Source organism: Strix aluco, chromosome 21 (assembly GCF_031877795.1).
Source record: "Strix aluco isolate bStrAlu1 chromosome 21, bStrAlu1.hap1, whole genome shotgun sequence".
Classification (NCBI taxonomy): domain Eukaryota; kingdom Metazoa; phylum Chordata; class Aves; order Strigiformes; family Strigidae; genus Strix; species Strix aluco.
The window spans coordinates 7,817,781-7,840,601 of record NC_133951.1 but is presented as its reverse complement, the minus strand read 5'-3'; the positions used below and the strand labels follow the sequence as shown (position 1 = coordinate 7,840,601).

At 45.9% G+C, this 22,821-nt stretch overlaps 1 long non-coding RNA gene across 1 annotated transcript; it reads right to left on the bottom strand.

The window, feature by feature from the left end:
• Positions 1–3,146: 3,146 nt before the first annotated feature.
• On the bottom strand, positions 3,147–22,478 carry LOC141932872 (uncharacterized). Its single transcript, XR_012625949.1, has 4 exons — positions 22,458–22,478; positions 17,040–17,201; positions 5,297–5,385; positions 3,147–3,527 (listed from the first exon to the last, which is right to left on the bottom strand). It is a non-coding gene; the product is annotated as an uncharacterized LOC141932872 (long non-coding RNA).
• Positions 22,479–22,821: the final 343 nt, after the last annotated feature.

The following is a 22,821-nucleotide window of genomic DNA, read 5'->3' as shown; positions in this document are numbered from 1 at the left end:
TTATTAAAAACTGCAAAATATTGATATCCCAGGTCAGACTGTGACTGCTGGAAATACTGTGCAACTGTATATAATTTTAAAATGGTTCTGAAAAGCAGTATGGAAGATATTGAAGCAAGCTATGAAACTTCATATCAAAGAACTTCCTTTATTTTTCCTTTCATCCCCAGCACCACCACTTTTAACCTACCCTAAACCAACAGCGAGGACAAACCCAGCAGCCAAAGTGACACAGGCACCTCTGCATTTCCCAGGACGGGTAACCACATCGCACCCCTCAGGGATCTGCCTTGGAAACGCTATATTTGAAACAGAGCCCTGAAGTAGTGCAACCCCTTGGATAAATATAGTTGTGTAAGGCAGTTTATTCTCCTGCAAGAGCAAATGAAGTTGCAGCTGCCCCAGGGACTTTTCACAGACTTCAGCTCTTGATCAGTTCTTCATACTCAGGTCTGATGGGAGCAGCATTTCAGTGCTCAGGTAAAATCTGTTATTTCCCATAGGAAAAGCACTGATCCCTCTAGAGGGCCATGATCTGCTTCATACACACTGTTTATATCAGTACAAACCATCACAGCTGGACATGCAATATTTGTCACCGCCAGTTATAATATAGATCCTCTCATCTAGAGGCAGTTAAAAAAAAATTTAAATAAATCCATGCTGCCCTTTCCTACTGCAAAATAAATACGTTGCTACAAGCATCTCATTTTTTCCTATCCCCACTGCCATTTGCACACAAATGTCAGCAAGAATAGCTAAAGTGGAAGAACAACAATCTTTTCCTTTCCTTTCTTCTGGAATTAATTTCCAATGTATTGGGTTTTTAAATTGTTTGATAGCAAAGTCTAAAAGTAATATGTCTTCAGGATGGTCTGGGTGTAATTTAACAGCATTGTAAATCTATCAAAACCAACATAAACTGTTATTTGTATTTTTCTGTGTTCACAGGCAAAAAAATTATATACTAAGATAAACTGGCCCATTCTCTTTGAACTTTTTCTTTGTTTGAATTAAATACTCTGGAAGCCAGCAAGTTAATTATACTGCAATACGTATCAGGTTTGCAAGCTTAGATTATTTTTTTTTAATGAGCAAGTGTTCCTTGTGATAACTTGGGAATTATACTCCCTGAATTGTGGGAAAATACACAATTATGTCACATCCCCCCAAACTAAACACACTATTCGGGAAATACATTTTTTTTTAAAAAATAATCTTTTTCTTTGCTTCTATACTGGAGAACTTCAGTTGGGGATTACAATTCGTTTTGAAATGTTCCTTCTTAACAATGTTGCTTCTATTCATGTTTCCTTTACAGCATTTTCTGAATTGTTTTAGGTATTTGTATCCAATTTCTTAACTTGGAAAATGTATTTTTTTCCCTTATAGAATGATGGTGTATCTTAAAACCCTTTCTGTTTTGATGTTATGAAGTATGTACTCTTGACATGACTATTAATACCTCGTGGTGCAATTATTCATCTTGCTGCGTTTCCAAGGATTATTGCTATTTCTGATATAGTAAATCACTTGTTTCCATTGATCGGCAAGTCTCGGGTGGGCTGGAGGTTGGCTGCTCTCCGTTCCTGTCTGCACAATCCAAGCCCCAGCACCACAAAACCTGCCTCCGAGCCTTGTAAGAAGAGACCAGAACAGAGCGTCCAACCTCGTCCAGTGCCTTCAAACCTCTGCCTTTATTTTCTGCCCTTCAGGCAATCCCCTACTTTTGCCATGATGACAGCATAACTTTTCCCCCACAAGAGCCTCAGCTAGGATGCAACGTACACACAAACCGATAATTGGCAACCGGGCTTGATGAGGGCTGTGGGAAAAAGCTGAACATCTTTCTGCAGAGCTTTCCACGCAGCAGCAGGCATTGTTTAGCTTTGAACCTCTCGGATTAAACTTTTCTGCAAAATTTATTTTGATGGGGATTTTTCTTGTTGCAACAAAAAGCCATGCCAGCTTCAGGAAAAGCCAACCCGTTCCAATCGGAGGAGAAAAATGTGCAAATTGCAAAACATGGCAAGTTTTTCAGGATGGAACGAGCCCAGATGGATTCTCCTGTTTCCTTTGCCAAAAGAAGGAGTGACTCAGAGCTCGTGCGTTTTATGGTGAAGGCTCGGCACCCTGCCCAGGGACAGGACTGGGACAAGAGACTGATGGCAGGGTTCGACATCAGACACTTTTCGGTTACAGGAGACCAAAGAACAGACCCTGTCACATCAAAGTTGAAGGACAAGTATAGCTTTTGTTGCTCATTAGAAAAGTCTGGGGCTTTTTCCAGAAATTGGCTCCTTGTTTCCTTAGTAACCCCTCTCGGTAGAAGTAAATGCACCTGAGCGTAGCTTAGCAATGGGAAATTTCTACATACGTTGCTGCATCCATTTCCACCCACTCGCAGTGTCTCCATAAGCTTCCATGTCAGCCCTGCCATTACACGGTGTATGGGCTGATCGCTAGAGGAGTAGGTGCAGTTGGAGACTGAGAAGCCTGTTAACCAAAGTCTTAGCAAAGAACAAAAATAAAACCTCACCAGTCACCGTTGCAAATGTTGCTCCCAAGGGATGGGAAAAATTGTACGCTGAGATGTATGCGCATACGCCTGCCTACGCCTCTGTGTGGGAAGGGGTTTAATAGAGAGCCGAGAAAGAGCCTGCATGTAGGAGGAGAAAAGAGCAGATGTTAGCAGTGCCTTTTTGTTTTCCTGGATGGCATGGCAGGGAGGGAAGATGGAAAGGAAAGCTCCCCTTCTGCAGAAATAGAAGCTGAAGACACTGGTTGCAGGAGACGGGTGAGGCTTTTTCCACTTGTCCAGGTTGGACTCAGAGGTGTTTGCAGCCACAGCATCCATGAGATGAGGCCTTGGGGCTCACTGGCAGGACCATGCATTAACCATCCTGGAGCACCAAGCATGGCATGAGTCTTGTTCTGAGATGTCAGGCTTGGAAATGAGTTCCCACGGTGCTCATGGAGACTGGAGACGGCCACAGACTGCCGGACTCAGTGTTTTAAACCAATAGTCAGGGGCCATCTCCCACAGGAACCTGTTATCAGATTTCTGAATATACTCATGGTTCCAGCTCCACTACAGAAACTTTAGTGACTTTCCAAAGAATCATCTCTCTTCCCAAAATAGCCATGTGAGATGCAAGTACATGTAATTCAACATGTAATGCTCAAAGCAGGAGAGGGATGAATAATTCACTGCATCAGACATGCGTGTTATGTTGCAGGGACATATTATTGCATTTAATACCTTGAATTTGATGCCAGGCTGTTTCATAATCTACAGTGCAAATTTCAGGTGGATGGCAGTGCCTGGTGAGCTGCTGGGCACACAAACCCTGTTTCTCCTGTGAACAAAGAGGCTCCTTCTTGGGAGAAAGGACTTGCAGGTCAGATACAAAGTGCAAAATTAAGTCAAAACAGGAGCGAGCTGTGTTGGTGTGGAGCACAGGACTCTAAGTCAGGAAGGCCAAACGATGTCCGGACTTGCCACAGATATCCTCTGTTAGTTTGCACTGTAATAGTTTATAGAAGCCCCAGAGTTAACCCCCAGCACTGTACTGCACAGAAAATCCCTGCTCAGAAGGTTTTTGACTCTAAACATTTCACGGAGTTTGTTTCTCTGTACCTCTGTAACTGAGAGAAGGGCTGAGGCTGCATAAATACTGCAGGAGCGCATAGACTCTACACGCAGAGGCCATTTGGGTGTCAAACTAATTACCCTAGCAATGTTTTATATATACTTTTGTTATCTGGCAAAGTCTGAGCCGGCTGCTCACCCCATCGTTCAGCACAGTGGCTTTGCAAGGCAGAGGTACAGGGGCCCTTTAAAACTTGCATGAATGAGGCTCTCATAAATTCCATATTTGAGAAACTCCGGCTGTATCCTTTGGTCATAAAAAGAAATTAAAACTGCATATAACATTCAGTACCCTGTAATCCTGCTGCACAGCCTTGTGCCTGCATAAATCAGAGCCTCTCATGAATATTGCACTGTACCTACAGCTGCCTGACCCACATGTTTAAAAAAGATAAATAAAAGGAAAACAAAGTGACAGTCACGTAAAGGCTTCACAAACAGCACCTGCTTTCTGAAAGCCTGAAAGGTCACCAAAAGCAACCTGAGAAGTACACAGATTTCAGGGACCTGATCAAAGCCTTAAAAGGAGGAAAAAGCTTTGGGTTTTTTCTTCCTTTCTTGCAAAGTGAGGAAAGCCCCGTAATACACAGCAAATCCTCTGGCAGGAATTTTGTGGTTATGGAGAGGGACAAGCTGCAGAACACCCCGAGGGTCGTGAGGAGCAAGGAAGAGAAGCTATTTTATAAGCCTGGGAGGGGGGAACAAGACCTGAGCTTCAACACTAAAGTGCTTTTTCACCAGAAATAATTCACAGAAGTTTAGGATTTCAAATTTTGTCTTGGTTAGAGATAAGGATCCACTCAATTTTTTTTTTTTTTAATCCCAAAATTTTAAAGAATAAAAATCTAGCTTCTTGTCCAGCACCAAAACAGAGCAACCAAAGCAAATAGCTGCTATTTGCAACTTCCCCTGAGACCTAGAAAACACATCGCTGTGCTCAGTGGGTAGTTTTTATTGCAGAATCTTTATTAACGGGCAAAAAAATTCAGCCAAGACATCCCTCCTCATCCGCTCCACCTTCCCCATTTATTTGCTGCCCAGAAGGTCTCACTCCCAGAATCTGTGCATAGAAACAGCACAAAGGCAGAAAAGAGACAGTGAAAAGTGTAAATCCACCTTCTCAGATCAGAGCTCACAGACCAAGATTGTCACTCTCTGGCCATTTACTTGCTTTGCAACCTTTGCCACTTTAGTTTGCTTCTGCCTCAGTTTCCCTACTTATGAGTAGTAAAGCTTTAGCCACTTCAAACTCCTTGGTATCCACCAAGCATCCTAGAAAATACCTGAGCCTTGACCTGTACAATTTTACGTGGTGGTTTGTACAGACATGCTGCATGCTACCTTCCTACCTAATAGTGGATTTTTTTCTTTAACAACAACCACCCCCTTTCAGCTCCTCACATCACAGCTTCTCCTACATCAACCAGAAACACAACACAGCACTGTGTCCCCCGTTTGCTATACTGCAAAATCCTGCACCTTAAAACATTAAGCAAAGGTTTGTATTGTAGCCAATGAATACTGTTAAAAGAGTATCGAATGCTTTTTCCATTGCCATTAATTGAGTGAAGAGAAAACAGACTCCACTGCTGTCATATCACATCAAAATAATTAGCTCAACTATAAATAGCTCAGCTTACTTACTTTTTTCTCTTCCTCCTTCTTTTTTTTTTTAAGGTTAAGGCTGAAGCTGAAAGGAGTAGCAGCACATCCCAGAAGAGCATCCCTCGTTTCTGCTTGGATTCAAACAAAACAGGGAGACAAGGCAGTGGTAATCAGTGATCCCAAGGCCACACAATTACATCATAATTAGAGAAATAATTAGTCCCATTTAGGTAAGAAGAGGGGGAAAAGAGTGTTAGCAAGCCCACATCTATGCAAATGTACATTAGCTTAATTAATGAGCATTTTCAAACCAATTTTAGCTAAACTGCCCTTGTTTTCGTTGGATGATGCTTCTGTACCAAGTTAGCTTATTCTTTAATCACTTCAAGTAGAGTTTCTACAGGAGTAAAATGAGTAGAACAAGCTGTGACACCAAAGCATTTTCTTCACCTTAATTAAGGGGTTTCAAACCCCAAGCGGGTGGGAGCCCTGCCCTTGCATTTGCTGCAGCTGACCCTTGTCTCTTCTTGTTAGAGGTTATATCCTGAATATCCAGGTACCTCTGGATGGCACCATGTCAAGATACTGTAAAGAACAATCAGTATAAACAATTGTAGCAACATTGGGCACAGTGCAGGCTCTTATACTCTGCTCCTGGACATAAAATAGACACTGCTGTAAGAAAGCTGTTTATTGCTTGACCAAACAGCACCCACACAGTGTTCCCACACCTTTCCTGCTGTATTAGCTTTACCATTATTTCAGAATTGTCACCGTGTTGCAGCAATTAATATCATCAGTAGCCAGCAGATCAAATCCACACTAGATGCATGTAATTTATAGTTGCATTAATTAGAAGAGGCCCCTGAAGTTTCTGTAAGGGTGCTCTAACAGAGCTGTTTGTGTGAGGCTGTTGTTATCCCCGGGGAAGCCCTGATGCTTATGGCTGCACTTAGGTATTAAACTCCTTTTGAGTGATGTTTATTTTGTGCACTACGCAGTCTCAGTTCCAGACCAAGAGTTGCACAACAGCATATTAGGTCCATCTCTAGCCACTGTATGAAATGTGAAATACTCCTTTTCTTCCTTTGAAACTTCCCAACTCTTTGTAACACCATAAATCACAAAGGCTCCCCGTGCTTGCTCAGGACCTTACTGCAGCAGCGTGCAAGGGGGAACTCAAGTTTCTCTCCACTGTTCAAAGCAAAAGAAGATTTTCTGCGATCATTGAGTTTTCACAGGAGCCAGTGGGAGTTAAATATCCAGCTTGAAAAATATATTTGTGCTCAGGCAGGTCTGACAGGTCTTCAAGTGGATCCTGACCTGCTCGCAGCTTTTTTTTCCTGCCTAGTCTCACATGCAACCATATTTTCCAGATACACTTATCTACCTGCCATATGCAATGATGTATAACCCCGAAGAAATCAAAGTAGGTGATTACCTTTCCCCAGTCAAGTGCAGTAGAAAGGTCAGATTTAATATGAAGCTGAGGGGCAATGAAACGACAGAAAACGTACAAAAATAGAGCGTAGCCACACTGAAAGGCAAGCGTGTCTGCTCGTCCGGGTGAAACACCCAGCAGCACAAACACACCATTCATCTCCACAGAGGCTCTTTATTGCTCCCTGGTCTTAGCGTTAGGACATGGCTCCACTTCCACGGGAGATACGTTTGTAGGAAGATCCTGGTAATTAAGCAGGTGAATCATTTCCATCTGCGTGGCCTTCAGCCCCCACCCCCAAGCCCCCTCCTGCCAGCACCCCCCAGCCCTGCCGTCGGCTACGCCGGACTCCGCGCACAGCCAGTGACATCCAGCGGCCACCCGGCTCCCTCGCCTTTCCCCAAAGGAGGGGACCTGGATTCCACTTGGATCGTGCCAGGCTTTTACGATGGAAAAGGTATTTTTCCTCAGTCCCACCCTTCCAATGGCTGGGGAGCTGCCACACATCATATATGCGGTCCTACAGTTATTTATTTTCATCTTGGTGGTGTCTTTGAGCATTGCTGGCCTCTTACAAAATAGGCAGATTGCTCATAAATGGAAATAAATGCACAATGCAGCAGCTCCCTGCGTTTGGAGGAATACAGTGGCAGTCCCTGTCCATGCCCTAAATGCAATCGGACGTTTCACAACCTCTATATCTAAATTGGAGTTTGCTATGCACAATTTTTTCTCCAAGTCCCCCCTAAAGCCTGCAGCAGATTTCAGGGAGAAATTCTGACCACTCACTAGGGTTCGAGCCCCAGATCCGAAGCACTTATGTTAAAGATTCAAAATCAGCCACAGAACATAGGAGCAGCTTTTCAAATAATTTCACAGTTGAAAACTAGCTCCTGCTTTTACTCTCCTGCCTCATTTTTGAGCTCAGGATACAAAGTGCCTTTCCAAACTCAGCTCCAGGCAGACCTGCTTGGGTTGATAAATGCCTTGAAGGTTATGGGTAAGACATCAAACTTGGAAGTGGTTATTCTTAAAATTAAGAAAGGAAAGTTTCTGAAGGTATCTATGGTAGGTCGATAAGAAATAATGGAGAAATGTTTCTTTTAAATACAAAGAACAATTCAGTCACAGTATGACTCGTGATAGAGACATTATGAAAGTTATCAGATGAAAGTCCGCATGCTAAATCTTTTTAATACTGAAGGGAAATGTAACAATTTACTGTCCGTGCTAAAGCCTGGGCTTCCTGGAAGCGTACTCTGCCTTGCTTCTGCTGCTCTGTGTTCCCCATATCTGCCTCTGTCTTTTAAATGAGTGCCATGAATCACAGTCTAATAATAATTTTTTAAAGAATTACTTCTTTACTAGGAAGTCAGATCGATCCCAGTTAAAAGTGAACTCTGCAAATGTGCCAAATATTTAGAGAATAAATCTAAAACCCAATAGTGATCTGCTTCCTTTATCTACAGATATTGGGTGTGATCCAGATACCAGCACTCCCATCATCTCCTGTGAGCCCACAGTGTGCAGCTTATCAGGGGAGTTTTCAAGGAAAAGGAAAAATTACATGCAGAACCAAAAACATATTCCAAAAAACCACTAACAGCTAATTCTGGCCAGCTAGAAAATCAGTATATGATCTAAACCAGTCATCTAGACCTTCCCCATTGAAAGTGTGCGGGGCCCCTTTGTGCACACTCCCCCTTCATCTGAAATGTAGCACCACTAACCAGAGCTGGTTTCAAACCTCTTTAAGACCCATATGAAGAGTCTATGCCCTGCAGCGAGTTTGGCAGTCAGCACTTTAAAAAATAAACTCAGCTACAGAATGATGATTTGCATAGTGCATGGTGACTAAAATTAGCCTGCCTCGACTCCATCTCGAGAGGAAGTCTGACTTGCCACTGCAGTTTCAGGTTTCTTGGCTTTAAGAGAAATTCGTAGCATCCGAGGAACACAGACGTGTCTCCTGTGCATTCCTGCTCCTCTTGGCTGGCACTATTCTCCAACCCGAGGCAATGCCTACATCTCAAAGCTGTCCTACAGCACCAGCAAAAGCCTCATTCTTCCTAACACGGGAAACCAGAGTACACTGAAACCTGTGAAAGCCCTATTTTCAGTATGAAAATGTTTAGAAGATGATTTATTAAGGAGAGAACATGCTGCAGGTCACAAGATGGTCTGTCCTGAATGCAGGAAGGATAAAACCTCTCTGAGATTTAATCATCACATGAGACAGAGGTTTCTTAAAGCAGAGACATGCTGAAAGGCACTCTGCAGAAGACATACACAATGTAAAGTTGTTTTAGGATCGGTAGGTTAAGCTTCATTAGCTGTTGGATTAATGTGAGATACCCCAATTTGATTCTCAGTCATTGCCCCACATCATCCCTGCGTAACAGGTCATGTTCCTCTGTCATAATTTAATATTGTGGTTTGGCTGGTCAAACAGCTCACACGCTCACGCTGTCTCGTTTAATTCTGCAGAGGAATGGATGTTCATAGGAGATCATGCTAGTCCACCATGGATGTCTCTGATGAATTTAAATTATTCAAAAAGTCAGTCATCAGCTAAGTGCTAAGCTGGTTTTTGTTTGTTGTTTTTTTTTTTTTTAATTTCAGCTTGAGATGTGGCTATAGCTTCTCTTCCTGAGATGTATAAATAATACATTTAGTTATGTAGTGGGATAACTCAGGACCTGTGCTGCAAAGTGCCACTCGCACAGATCCCCTTCTCACCTACTGCACAGACTCAGCTCAGCTCAACCGTCTTTCATCCATCCTCCACAGCTGATGTTTGGCATCAGGGCCTGGGCCTGAGGATCATATTTCCCAGGGGTTTGGGTCCTCCATCCCCGTGAGGTTCCAGATACCTTTGAATCTGAGATCGTAGCTACCAGAGGTTCATAGTTTAATGCTTGTATTAAATTTGTGCAAAATAAACTTGCAGTAGGGACGATGCAGTTAAGTATCAGGTTTTGTATTTTATACGAACATAAGCCAGCGTCTAATTTAATTTTCTGCTGTGTTGTAGAATTGAAAGGTAATGATTCACCCTTAAAAATACATTTAAAATTATTTAGTTACTGCTTTAACTACAATATATATCTTATGGAAGGAGCTCAGAGTAAAAGCTCGCTGATGTGCAGAGTCCTGGCTGGTTGCAATTAGGAACAGAACAGCCCCATGACATGAAATCCGATGATACATTGAACTTCTGACCTATAGGAGAAATCTGATCATCACAACCCAGCTTCTTCTTCATTTCAGCTCTGTTCAGGAAAACAAAAGTCTTCATTCAACATTCAATTTTCTCCACCCTTCACCACTGGAATTTATATGATCTGAATTAAATAAGCCAGACTTTGAAGGTACAAGTTATAAGTGGCTAAGCAAAATCCATAGTGTCTTTCTGTTTCTTTAGCTATTGTCATTAAGTCTTGTACTGATCTGATGAGGCCCTACAGGAAAATGAGGTACTACTGTGTCCAACTTCACTGTGGTTTAAGCAGAATAAAATACTGACTCTAGTATTACTGGATTTTTTTTTCTGGGCTCAAGGCAATCATTGCTTTTTGCCAACCTTAGCCACATTCTCTGCTTCTAAGTTTAAGAATTAATCCTGAAGTCCTTATTCAGGATTCCTAATATCCGAGGCAAAGTTTGAGCAGGGCACAGACTACCCAAAGTTTAATTACTATGCAGCAATGGTGAGTTGGGGTAGAAGTACCCCATAACCTGCAGTGTGTCACAGCCACAGAGCCGACACCTCTGCAGTGTTGTGTGAAGATAATTAGGTCTTAAAAGACATGCCACCGTGCTGGATGGAGTCCAGTTCAGCAGTCCTTATCTGAGTTTCTGCTCAATTTTATGCACATACACTCTTTGCTCATCAACAGCCAACCTCCATGGGAGCCAAGAGTGCGTAAGAGGACAACGGCTTTACCCACCCACACTTCTGATAAGTTAAAAACAGACTGAAGGTCTAAGTCAATTACACTTAGGCATGTGATAAAATTCTTTGCTAAACTGGGGCCTAAGTCAGTGTGATCTTAGGGTGGAACTCAAATAACTGATCTTGGAGGAGGAAGAACGGGCAGAAGAACCGAGTCAAAGGTTCTCCTGGGGTGATGGGCTGGGGTGAGCAGTAAGAGCCTGAGCAAATGGGAAAACAACGTGATCTGAGAGAAGGAAGGATTGTATGACTGGCTCTGTGACTATGGCTTGGGAGGAGGAATTTCCTCGTGGGAATGTTGCCAGGAGGGTGAGGAAATTGCTTGCTTTTCTAAGCAGAAGCAACTAATAAAGGAGGGGTGAGAACAAAGGTTCTTGCCTGTGTTGTAGGCAGTGTCACTAAGACAGTACTAGTGGCGCTTTGAGTTGTGTTGTCTAAAATAGCATGCTTGCTTTAGACTTTTAAATGTAGGGTAAAGTAATAGAGTTCATCTCTGAAAATCTGTGGTCGCCATTCAGGAGGTCTATGGCAATGGCTTGGGTAGTCGAGAATAAAAATAGCCCAGGTCTAAGATATCAGTCCCAGATTTCTTCTTAAGTTCTGGAGACCAAGTGTTAGCTAAGTCCCTGGAGCTCCTCATCACACCAGACTGCTTCTGCTGGGCTGCCTGCTCCCTGTTCCCGCACTTACTTTGGGGCATTTGGGCCACCTCTCAGTTCCTTGTTCTAAAACATGCTAAAACTTCTTCATGAAATAAGGGGGAGTTTCCATCCCTCTGAAAGAATTTGTGGGAAAGGTGTGGAAGGACTAGAAAAGATAATCAACACTTACATGTTTGAGGCTTTTGTCCCTTTTGAGAAACAAGTAACTTGCAGTCTGGATAGAGGGGACCTTATGTTCCCTGGAGAACATTTTAATACATCAGGAACTAAATGCTGAAATTGGTAGAGCTGTGTGTGCAAGAACCCAGCTCCACCACACACAAAGATAGAGCCAAAAAATCTGTGAAAGACAGAACCAAACAACCTCCCAAATATTACCCACTCCCCCTAAGGGGGCTTTTGGACACAGTGCTGGCCAAAGAGAGGCTTGGAGCTGTGCAGAAAAGCTGTTTCTGGAGATATTCCTACTACATAGAGGGAAAGAACATTTCATGCCTGAAGGATCTCCGTGATTACATCTCCACTTCGTAGGCGCCATCTACAACTGGTTAGAACCTAAAAATGGTAACTACTTCTGCTCAGAAGAGACAGCAGCCTCTTTCCTCCTCTTATACCAGAAAAAATTGTTTTGAACTGACTCTTCTAGATAAATAGCACTTAGAAGTAAGTGTAGCGCTCATGATGAGTCTAGTGTAGGGGTTCACAGTCACTTTTCATGCCAAGGATCACAAATTAATTAAGAAAATCTTGTCGCTTGGAAACTCTTCTATTCACAGTCTCATCAAATCACTGTAGCAGTAACTTACATGGAAAAATAACATTAGGGATATTTTTATTTTTAGCTGTCTTAATGAAATATAGCAGATGGAAATAAAGAGGAGAAGCCCGTCCTATGTGACTAGCCATCTGTCTGGGGATCAGCAACAAGTATTTCATGGATCACAGCTAGAAAATTACTGGGTAATTAATGTCAGTCGTCAAGCTACCTTACAATTCTTCACTCTCATTATTCTGCTCTATGGAGTGGCTTTCAAATGTCACTCATGACTTACCTGGCCATGAGAGACATGCTCATAGCACCACCCTCAGCTTTAGCATACTAAACCTTGGGTTGAGCACCGTCGGTTCCCTGCAGTCCCTCCCTCCCCACCTCCCTCCTGAACAGATCTGCAAAGCTGTCAGCGATCACGTAGCCATCTACTCACCGTGAACTAAACTGCCAGGATCCTAAGGACTATTCCAATTGATCTAAATTTGCCTTAAAGACATTCATATCCTGCCCTTGGTTCTGTAGCACACCAAGCACCGGGACACTGGGACTGGCACAGGACCATCCCCTGTACTAGGCATGTCATGGAAACCAGCTTACTAACTTGAACACGGAGTAAAGAGCTATTACCTGAAACAAATTCTTTGTGTTGGGTTCCTTACTGACATGTAGTTTTCCAAGTTCGTTAACTAGCTAGTCTGGAATCTCACTCTTCAAAACCACTCCAATTACTTCTACACACTGTTCACTTGGAGGAAGCCCGTCTTGTTTAATGACATCCTAAACAGTCACACAATCCTGAACGCTGCTAAAGGTCACACAGCCCAAGCTTTTGGAGATGAAATACTTATTCAATGTTGTCATCGTTATACCCTCTCAGTGCTCACACATGCTGCATTACGGCTGCAGTTTGTTCTCTCTTTCCTTTTTGGGAAAATCAATGCCTTGTCACAAGAAAGTTTTTATATTTCACCATTACAGAGTATTGCTTATTCTTCTCCGGTAACAGGACATTGTTATCAGGCTGTTTTAACTTTGTTTATTACCTTCATTCTGCCAGCTCCTACAATTCACTTGATACTGTTTTGGTTATTTTTATGCTTTGATTTAAGAACAGTGTGCTCCAAGACTGCACTTTAAGAAGTGCCCCGAGGAGCAGAGCCATGGGAGTCATCATCTTATTTACTGAACTGTACTGAGCCCTAGATGATGCCTTAGGAAATAACCTCTCTTCCTGGAAATCCAGAGCTAGCTGGTAAAACTCTACTGTATGGCATAAACATAATGAATCTTCACAAAACCCTGGCAAACAATATCTGAACATGATGTAACAGGTGAAAATTGTGTTATTCCTCATACAAGGAAAGTGGCCCCACTGACAGAGCTTAAAGCTAGGGAATTCTATTTGTAGACCTACTAAGGTTTTGGCTACATCTTCTATTACTCTTGTGGCCCTTTTTTTTTTCCTTCTGAATGGGTAAGCAATCTCAGTGTGCTGACAAATACCAAATGTTTGCAAACATGTTTCAGTCTACCCTTTACAAGCTTGCAGGCACAGTTACAAGTCGTGGAAATGTCTCCTTGACTCCACGGCAACAACTCCACCGTCTCATCCCTCTTCCTTTCAGCCCACGTTAGGCCAGTCAAAGGCACCAGTGGTGGCTGTGCCCAGCAGCTGGTCCTTCTCAGCATCGCACCCGCCAAGGGCATCGGGCTGGGGTGGGATTGGGATGTCAGTTAGAGGGAGGCCATCAATCAGCCCCTCCCTTCCAGCTCACCTCTGAAAACGCCTGTAAGAAATTATTAAAATGCATCCCTGCTGATCCCCCCGGCCTCACGTAGCGAGGTGTAAATGAGAGGAGCAGATGTGTGAGTGAGGTGTGCGCCGCTTTCTCAGACGAGCCACCGCGCCTCCTCCTGCACCAGCGCCGCGGCCGCTGGACGGCCAGACTCAGCCTCACGTGCTCTCGGCAGGGGGCACACGTATGCGAGCGAGTGGTGGTTTGCTTTGATGGAATTTGTCATCTGCCTAAAAAATGGGGATTGTGTCACTTACCTACTTCATCAAGAAATCGTAAAGATCATCTAATTAACACTCAGAAGGGTTGCTAGAGAAATGCCAAGCGCGAGCTTGTGAGACGTAAAATGCTGTTTGCTTTTTAATGATGAAAGGATGAAGAGATGTCCTCAAAACCAAACATGTATGCAGTGTCATGCGCCTTCTGCATATCCTTTGCCATAGCCCGGTTTCTGTTTCGGTTGCATGTGCACATCTGGGTGTGCACACACCAGCTGGAGGGGAGGGATCAAGCATCTTCTGCTTTTTGCTTCCTGGAGGCTGGACAGACATAAAAGCCGATGTGCAGAGATGCTCGCTGCCCAGAGAAGAGCAATCCCTGCTCTATTCCTTTGCTGCACCGTTGGCTGCACTTTGAGAAGATGTACAGCCAGAAGACTGACTTCCCTGATATTTTATACCCAAATTAAGGCAGTAAGATAGCAGGGTGGCTGCAGATCTCTCCCTCCTTTCCTCTCCTAAAATTTCAAGCAACCAGAAGGTTGCACAGAGACCAAGATGTGGATAATTTCTACATAAGCTTTACTTAAGCCAAATCCCCCAACAGTTAACTCAAAAGTAGTTTTGGAAGAGCTGTTAGCTCTTCAGTGTGGTTTCTGTTTCAACCCCAGGAACAAGTCTGAGCCTTTTGCAATGCAGGCAGCACCCCGTTGCCCAGAGGGCTCTGACGGTGAGGCTGGTGAGGTCGCAGCAAGGCAGAGCTCAGCACAGGCTGCAAAACCTGACTGAGCACGAGGGGGTGGCTAACTCACCCACCCACACCAGGGCTGCTGGCTGAAATGGCGGGTTTGAAGCTCATTTGGGGTTTTGGGCACACACTTGGGTCCCTGCAGTGTGCACATCCCCAGTTTGCCTCCCAAGGACCACAAGGATCCTTTGCCAGGTCTTACATTACCTTCTTTTTTCCACCCATCTCAGCCTGTACTCATAGCAGCAGTCAGACAGCAGGAGCTCTTTTCAAAATCCACCTCTGCTTTCGTGGCCAAATTAACCTGCCAGCTATCCAGGAACTGGTAACAAAACCTCATGGCTTCATGGGCTCGATGGCCTGTTAATGACGCACAACATAACTATCCTCCCTCTCTACGCTGCCATCCCACACAAAGAAATCCAAGCCTTTTTATGGTGTATTTAACCTGGAGCTCTACCTCCCTATAGGGATAGGGCTGGGATTTTTCAAATGAGACCACTGGGAATTTGTTGCTCAATTTCAATTGTGTTTCAGGGGATTTGGCAAATAACTCGCAGCCTCTTTTAAAAACTCACAGAATAGCAATGGAGATAATTTGCAGGTTATCCACAGAGGCAGACTGCTCAAGGTTCATTACCATACTGGTTAAATGTTATTTATCTCGTTCATTGTCTCATTCTAGTTACTCATTTCCCCTGGAAAGCCAAAGAGTTGGACACATGAATTGGCTGGACAAGGTTCTTCTTTCAACTGTCATTCTCCATTTAGAAATAATACCTAGAAATATCTTTTTCTACAGAGTCTTAAGCCGCCAGCCAGGGCAAACAACTGCTTATTACAGAAGCTCGGATCTAAAGTTTACCACCATTCATGGGGAGCTGGATCCAAGGTTTTGGTTTGGCTGATGATAAAGAGGCAAGCAAAGCCGAGTAAGCCCAGATCTGAACCCCTCCTGGTGTCAGTGGCCAGGGACTGGTCTGCTTCCAGCTTATCTTCACAAAAGCCCATGGCCTGAGCTGCAAAATCAGTTCTGAAGAAGCAGAACAGAAGTGTTTGGGTAAAAATGCATTGTTGTTTCTAACAGTAAAATAAATATATGAACTAAGACCTGGTGTGGTAAAGAAAACTGCACCTGAGTGGTGATATCTCAAGCACTGAGCTGCACCCCAGGATTTGCATCCTGGGTTTGCCGGGTAGCTGCCATCCCGGGGAGGCAACTAGCACCCGTCCCAGGATTTTCTGAAAGCTGCAAGTGTTTCCTGGGCCATAATCCAGCCCAGAGGGCTTCGGTCACTGGTTTAGGTGACATACAGCACAGCTGCTCGAGACACTGCAGAGAGGCAAGAGAAATACGGACGGCACGTATCATGCTATTTGATCCAAGGAATCACAGCTGACCCACCGGCAAGCCCTGACAGGCATCGGGCTGCTGTCTGTAAAAGGGCAGGGAAAGGCACTTTGCAGGGGAGAAGATTACCCGGCGCATCGGCTGGATGCTACTCCAGTGACATAGCAGCCGACCTCCATCACAGACCAAATTCTCTCCCTGATCCCTCAATTCACTGCTCAGACACAAATACGAACTGGCCTTTGCAGCTGAAGGAAAAGGGCAACTGGGTTTCTTTTCTCCGTCAACCCCGTCCTGACCGTTCAGATGTTGTGAGTCAGAAATCCCCAGTATTTTTTGAAGCCTGAAGGCTACTGAAGTACAAATAGTTTCCTGCCATTGACCTTTTAATGTTAATGTTTGAGGACTGTTTTCATTACAGTAATGGTAAGAAACTATAAAAGAAAAAAAACCCCAAACCCCAGATTTTCTTTTAGTCACACAATGCCAGGAGGCAGATACAGAAAAATGACTGCAAGCCTTCGCACAGATATAATTACATTGCAGAAAACTCCATCCTACTCTTCAGCACTTAAATTCTCTTTTCCAGTAAAACGTGCCTACCAAGCTGCGGTGTTTCCCAAATGAAAGCAAGTTTCTGGGCTGTGTTTTCAGATGCCATTCCAATGGGCATGTGCCTGAATGCTCTGCTGAACCTCCGTCTCCCAAAGTACCTCCCAGCTAAATACCTGGTAGCTGCTGGAGCTTAGAGCACTGAGGATCCTTATGGGACAGATCCTTCATAACCTACTTCAAAATCAAAATACAAGCAAGCCACATCCTGCTGGTATTGGTTTTACCTGCCCTTGCCAAAATGTCACCTTCGGTTTCCAAACTTGCTGCTGTCTTTCTTAGGACCAGGATGATATTTAGGCGCATTAGGCTAGAGGATCGGTGAGTCCAGGCTCTCATCTCTCTTCCCCAGTACTCAGGAATTTTACTCCATCTGTCTTAGCCACACCCTAAAATAAAAGGAGTAACACATGAAAAAGGCAATAGAAGCAATATCCATATCCAAATGCCCTGTGCCTAGTGAAGCATGAGGGCCCCAGTGTATGCACCACTATGCTGGCTATTGGGGAGTTTGGTTGCTGTTTCTCTGGAGATGGGTGCTACAGCGGGTCCCCTCAGTCACCATCTCCATCCTAGGTGACAGGCTTATGCAGCAGAACCAGCTTCCTTTCAGGACATGTACATTTTGATTTTACTCATTGACCAAAAATAGCCAACTTGCTTTATTTTCACATCCGCTTCAGTAGTGCAGGGTCAGGTGGGCTTTGTGTCCATTTCAGAGTGTTGGAGACCAGCCCAAGTCTGGAAGGTTTTATGAATGTTTTGTGCAATGGAAAAAGTCTGTGGGGTGAGAGTAGGAGGGACCAAGCCAGGAGAAACTTGCTGCTGTTCCAACCACAGCTCAGACGAGGCCCATCATGAACGTAACCCTTACCGAATGCTTTTCTCCTTATTTTTTTTTTTCAGCTCATGAGCAAAAGTTGAAGTTGTGTTTCCAGTTTAGAAGAGCAACATTGAGTCAGTGCTCTCTGCAAGACAGTTCCAGGTTGTCTCACCTGCCTGTTTCAACATGGTTTTCTTACCCAGTATGTATATTCAGAGATACAGGGACATTCTTACTAGCAATCCTCATAGAGTGCCTTGCCCAGGGGGTCTGGTGAACCTCCTTGTACTAACTGAATACACATGGAAAGACCTTGCCACTGCCACCCAAATTAATGGGTGGGAAGACACAGTATGTGCATTAAATCATACTTAGCAGTCCAAAGGATTAATCACCCCGTTCACATAAGCGTTAGTGGAGAAAAAGAATATTTCAAAGGGCTTAAGTTTTGGCCCCATCACTTCACTGTGCATCTGGCCCTCCCACACCGTCTGGTTTGATGTAAATCTCTCACACAGGGACTCTGTGTGCTCAGAGCCCTCCTCTGCCACTTGCTATCCGCAGGCAGAGATGTGTGTGTGTAAGTGCTATACATCACCAGCCTGCGCTTTCCAACAAATTAGCAGAAATACCATGGTATTCCATTTGCTGTGATCTGCCTGTCAATCAAGCAGCTCCCATGGTCCTTTCTGATATTCAACCCAGGATCGCAGCCATCCGCTATTTGCTACTAAAACTTGAGTCTCTGTCCAAGAAGACTGATGGAAGCACCCAGCTGGTAACGTCTCACACAGAAACCCTGGGCTTGGTCTCCTCCCTGCCTGGAGTGGCTGCGACAGCAGCCAGCAGCCAGCAGCAGGGAGATAGATCATAAAAAGTGCACTAAATAAACCAAATCTTAGCACCAGGGTTGATACAAAAAGCCATAAAAAGCAGGGACAATAAAAAAGAAAAATGCATGGCAACAGCAAATCCTAGAAGCTGACATGGAGGAATTCCATTTGGAAAAGACTTGTCTAAAATTCCCTCTCCTGAAGGTGATCGGCATGTCCTGTCCTAGCAGGATTACTGCTTGTACATACATGCATACGTCAGCTTGTATTCATAGCCCTAAAATGTTCCTGTCAGTTATAGACTCCACAAATACCAGCAAGATTTGAGATTCTGCTTCCCTCCCGCTCCAACCCACCCCTGTTGTTGTTGTATCTGCTTGTTTCATCTATCATTGGTCCCGTCCTCATCTTCGCCTGAGCATATGTTGCAGGAGGAGCAACATAATTAAGTTTGGAAAATTCATTTTGAGGCAACCAGATGTCTTGCACCACCTTGAATGTATCTCCCACACCTTAATTAGCAGAGGAAAAGCCAGTGCCTGTGGCAGAGCAGCCCTGACTGCAGCGGGGGCCGTGGGCAGCCCCTGCCTTGCCGCAGAGCAGGCGGGCTTCGCTCTCCAATGCGGGGAAGCATCCTCTCCAGGAACACGTCCTGCAAAGGCTGTTGGAGTGCTGTCATGGATTTGGAGAGGACTCAGTTTCTGGTGCTCACCACCTGTACACATCCTGATCACCTATATACATGCTTAAGCTGTGACTTCCCTTTGTTTTGCTTCAGGGCTGCATGCTTGATTTATTACAGTCAGATGAGTGTGGTTACGTGTTCGTACACTGAATCCACATTGTTAATTTGTGTAGTTACTTCTGGATGCTTGCTGGGTAACTTGGTGGTGGATGGGCAGTAATACATCTGTACTTGGGCAATGCAGTCACAGGAGCTGCAGGCACTAAATCAGAATTAGCTCTGTGCCTACAACACAGGCATCCACTGACAACCTATGAAAATGGCATTTCTAGATTGCTGTTTTACAAGAAATGCCTTATTATTCTGTAAAATGTTGCAGGACACTCCAGCCTGCCCGTCAGGGCCACATATTTACAGACCAGCACTTTGCACAGAGCAGCAGCGCTGGTTTAGCCCTCTGCAAAAACCTTTCATTCCTCTGCCAAAGCCTTAAATCCCTCTGACGGCCTTCAGATGAACTCCTGGCCTGCAGAGAGGGAAGGGGTAGTGCGGAGGGCATGGAGCCATGCTGGGAAGCCCGGAGATGGCGAGGAACAGCTGGGAGAAGTGGCCCTGCTGGGAGGAAGCCAGACACTGCCCAGATCGCCCTCCTGCTAGCCCAGAGGGATGCTCACTCAGGGGAGGGTTTTCCCGTCTATGTCCATGCTGTGTGCCCTCTCTCTAGGGAACTGGGCACGGGTTATTTCTGTACCTGCGTCAGCAGCCAGGAGTGACGGGGTATTCCTTTCCCAGCCCCACTCTTGCCCCCAGGGCCAGGTTTCCTCCTCCCATCCCATCCAGCTGGCTGGGTCTCTGCCAGAGGCCCTGGTGCCAAGAGAGGGGTGACGCAGCACTGGTCTCCCCGGCTGGAGTGAGGAGGGACTCAGAGCTCTTCTTCGACTTGTGCCCTTGTCACCTCCCTGCTCTCTCCTCTCTGCATGATCCCATGGTGTTCGAGCCAGGAGACCACACCAGTGTTGCATTTGCAGCAGGGATGCCCCTTCCCTTGCCGAGAGTTCGCCAAGCTCACACCTCAGCTGTGCAAACTGCAAAACAACATCCCAAAACTGACACAACACCCCATTTCTGTATCCTCAGTTGCATTTGGAAATGGCCAAGATGGACCCACCATGGTCTCGGTTCCCAGCAGGAGTGACCATGCCCGTGCCCGCGGTGGCTGTGGCAAAGCTGTGCCGGGGCAGCCGGAGGGGCATGGGTGCTGCCCTGGGACGGGGCTCTGATTTGAGGCTCAGCTGCCACACGCTGTCTGCAACCCCGGCAGAGTTCAGCTGCTGGCCAAGCAGAGTGGTGCCCGTCCCCCCACGCCCTTGGAGCCGTCTCATTGTGCTGCACAGAGACAAAAATACTTCCCCAGCTGCTGCCCACCTGGTTCCTGAGATGAGTTTAAGAAACAGCAATAAGAAACTGAAAATAAAAGGCCAAAAAGAGATAGATACAGGCATCACATCAGAAGTGAGAGAGCTAAAAATAGCAGCGATATGATCCAGCAGAGCTATATGTCATAATTAACCACTCGAGTGTCTCTGGGCATCGAGCAAGTGCCTCTCCAGCAACAGGAAACTCACACGGGTTTAACAGCCGAGACAGCCTGTCCTGGGCTCCTGGCATGCCACCACCAAAAATAGAAGACATATGGACGGTTCCCAGCCTGGCTGATGCTGGGCACTGGTGGGGCACTACCTCCCTTCACCCCGCACTGGGGACCACCATGATCCTTTCACCCCCCGCCACGGAGGCGCAGGGTTTTGCGGGGGATGACCCACTCCCTCTGCAGGGCTGTAAAGGCCAGGGAGGAGCGGGCAGGTGCCAGCCCGGGGGCACCGTCACCCCTTTGGGCACCAGCCCACTGCTGTATTCCCAGTAGCTCTCAGGAGCTCTGGGAGATGGGCGCATGGACAAGCTGCAGGAGCTGCTTGCAGGGAGCCTGCGTAAACCTCAGGTGCACCAGCATTTGCCTCATGGTGGTTTGGAAATGAGAAGCCACAGCTCTGGGTCATCTTCGAATCTAGAGACAATGTGAACAGTCCTTTCTCAACTGCCCCATGCTGGGCAGCAGCACCTTCCGTGGAGACTTCCCAGTGCTCCTGCACAGCCGTCTGCCCCTTGCTGGGACCAGCGCTGGGTGGTTGGTTTGGTTGCAATCCAAGCTTTTGTCCAAACCCTACTTGGTGCTCAAGTGATTGAAATGATCAAGGCAAGAGGCCTGGATGTGTCCTGTCTCCCCTCAGTGAAGCCCCTCAGCCTGTGCCCGGTCTCCAGGTCCAGCCCTCCCAACATGCCCACGTTGTGCAGAGCACAGCAAGGTCCCCCCAGCTGGGAGGGATCGCCCGTCCTCGGGGTGCCCCATTTCACCAGGGAAAAGTGTTTTTATACCAACAAGTTTCCCCAAGGGATGTGCGGCAGGAGCCTGTGAGAAGCGAGTGCGATAACACTGCTGCAGAGGGAGGGTTTGGTGCTCAGCCCCTCTGCTGTGCTCACCCCAAAGCCCTGGGGGTCCAGGGTTCAGCCGACTGCCCGTACCTGGTGACGTGTTGTAATAGTCACAGGGGTGGATCTGGCAGATCAGAATATCACGGTCAGTTAAAAGGCACCTCTCAAGCCAATTTATGCCTGATCTTTAGTTTCTGTAAATATAGGGTACTGTGCATGAGATCGAGTGGAAAGTTTCTTCTTTAATTCCTCTGGAAACAGAATTATTTAACTGAGCTGCTATTCTCTGGAAACATTTGACTCAAACATTACAGCATTGTGATAGAGGAGAAATTCAACACCACAACAACAGCTCTCGGCTAATCCATTTCCTTTCTGGGACCAGGAGAGCTCAGCCTGGGAGAAGGATATTTAAAACCAGTTCAGCTCTGAGTGGTAGTTAAAACCAGAATGAAATAGGTAAGGATTTTAAAAACAAATACATGACTTCATCAATCACGATCCTGAGAGAAGTTAAGCAGCTACAAACCATAAAGAATGTGGTGGGATTTGGTGTTTCCTATTACCTGTGAAGAATTCTGCTGTAAGCTGTGTGCTGGGAGCAGCCCTGCCCCGCACAGCTGAAGCTGAGCTGTATGGAAACAGCCGGAGATCCAGCCGTACCAGCACTGCCCGTGACCACTGAGGTCAGCAGGAGAGGCGAGCGCTGACATCTTTGCAAAAGCACATTTCAGCTCACTTGGGCACCCACAGACCCCCAGCTTCCACCCCCCCACCCCCACCTGCTTTAAATCCTGTGCAGAGCCTCCCTTACCTCACGCGTGGCTGGCCCAGCAGATGCACAGATCCCATACGTTCCTCGGGGTAACATTACATGGCAGAGACCAGACGTAGCCCGGTGCCTCGCGAGAAGGGCCGGCGGCAGGGGCGAGCCATGAGCCCGAAGGGAAGAGGGCGGACAGCTGGGCTCGGGCAGCTGTAGCTACGCAGGGCGCCGGGGGACGGATACACAACAGATTTATCCTGGGTGTGAACAACCCAACACTTTCTGATCAGTAAGTACTCATCTCGCTCTCACGACTCCTTCTCCCTGCCCCCAGGTCCCCGTGCTGCTTCTGGATGGTGTATCTAGGGTATACAGGCAGACTGAGGGGCATTGCAGCCATCTGGGGCTCGGA